Genomic DNA, 1,846 nt, shown 5'->3' on the forward strand with positions numbered 1-1,846 from the left:
GGGGCTCTGTCCCCACATGCTCCCATCAAAAACATAGGGTGGCTGAATGGAGAAGGAAACAAAACCCTTACACATGCTGCCTACCAGAGACTCACTTCAGACTGAAAGACACACACACACACACACACACTCTGAAAGTAAAGGGAAGGAAAAAGTTATTTCATAAATATGGAAACAACAACAAAGAAAGCTGGGGTAGCAATACTTATACCAGACAAAACAGACTTTAAAGTAGAGGCTATAACTAGAGACAAAGAATGACTCAGCAATCCCATTTCAGGGTATTTATCCGAGGAAACCCAAAATACTACTTTGAGAGGACCTGTGGATGTTCGCTGCAGCGTTGTTTACAGCGGCCAAGATATGGAGGCAGCCTGGGTGTCCATCGACGGATGAATGGATAAAGAGGAGGTGGTACGTATACACTGCAATATTGTTTGACCAGAAAAGAGAATGGGTTCTAGTCATTTGTGGCAGCATAGATTGATCTGGAGGGTATTGTGCTGAGTGAGTATGTCAGTGAAAACTGGTGCAATGTAATTTCACTTATATGTGGAATCTAAAAAACAAAACAAAACAAGAACAAAACAGCAGCAGACTCAGATACAGAGAACATTTTGATGGTTCTCAGATGATAGGGGAGTTGAGGGGGTGGATGAAAAAGGGGAAGGGAATAAGAAGTACAAATTGGTTGTTACAAAGTAGTCGTGGGGTTGTAGGGTATAGCATAAGGAATACTAGGTATCCCAATTAAGTTCGAGAACTTGTTGCAACGATGTTACTAACCTTTTTTTGATATCAGAGGGATTATTCATTATTAATGTGTACCAACTAGCCAAACAGTTAACCAAGTTTACTATTTGGGAGTGCTGAAAAGGCTGCGTGAAGAAGTTAGATGACCTGAACTTTTCACCAACAATTCATGGCTCTTTCATCACAACAATGCACCAGCGCTCACGTCACTGTCTGAGGGAGTTTTTAGCCAGTAAACAAATAACTGTATTGGAACACCCTCCCTACTCACCTGATCTGGCCCCCAATGACTGCTTTCTTTACCCAAAGATAAAGGAAATATTGAAAGGAAGACATTTTGTTGACATTCATGACAGGAAGGGTAATATGATGACAGCGCTGATGGCCACCAGAAAAAGAGTTCCAAAATTGCTTTGAAGGGTAGACTAGGCACTGGTGTCAGTGCATAGCTTCCCAAGGGGAGCACTTCGAAGGTGACTGTAGTGATATTCAGCAACGAGGTATGTAGCACTTTTTCTAAGATGAGTTCATGAACTTAATTGTCCGACCTCATATTGTCAATAATATTGTAATAACTATATATAGTGTCAGATGGGTGCTAGATTTATCAGGGTGATAGATGGGAGGGGGTTTGGGGACAGGGTGAAAAAGGTGAAGGGATTAAGTACAAATTTGTAGTTACTAAATAATCATGAGGATGTAAAGTAAAGCATAGAGAATATAGTCAATAATATGGTAATAACTATGTATAGAGCCAGGTGGGTACTAGACTAGTCAGGGGGATCACTTCTTAAATTATATAAATATCTAACCATGTGCTGTACACCTGAAATTAACATAAAGTAATATTGAATGTCACCTGTAACTGAAAAATTAAAAAGGAGGGGGAGGAAAGGTGACAGGGAATAAATAAGTGGCCTAAACTTCCAGGTATAAAACAAATAAGTCATGGGAATATAATGTACAGTATAGGGAAGGTAGTCAATAATATTGTGATAGCATTGTACGGTGTCAGATGGTTGTTGGACTTAATGGTGATCTCTTCTTTAGGTATATAGATGTTGAATAACTATTGTGTACACCTGAAACTAAT

The sequence above is a fragment of the Rhinolophus hipposideros genome (genome assembly GCF_964194185.1).
Source record: "Rhinolophus hipposideros genome assembly, chromosome: 10".
NCBI classification, from domain to species: Eukaryota; Metazoa; Chordata; class Mammalia; order Chiroptera; family Rhinolophidae; genus Rhinolophus; species Rhinolophus hipposideros.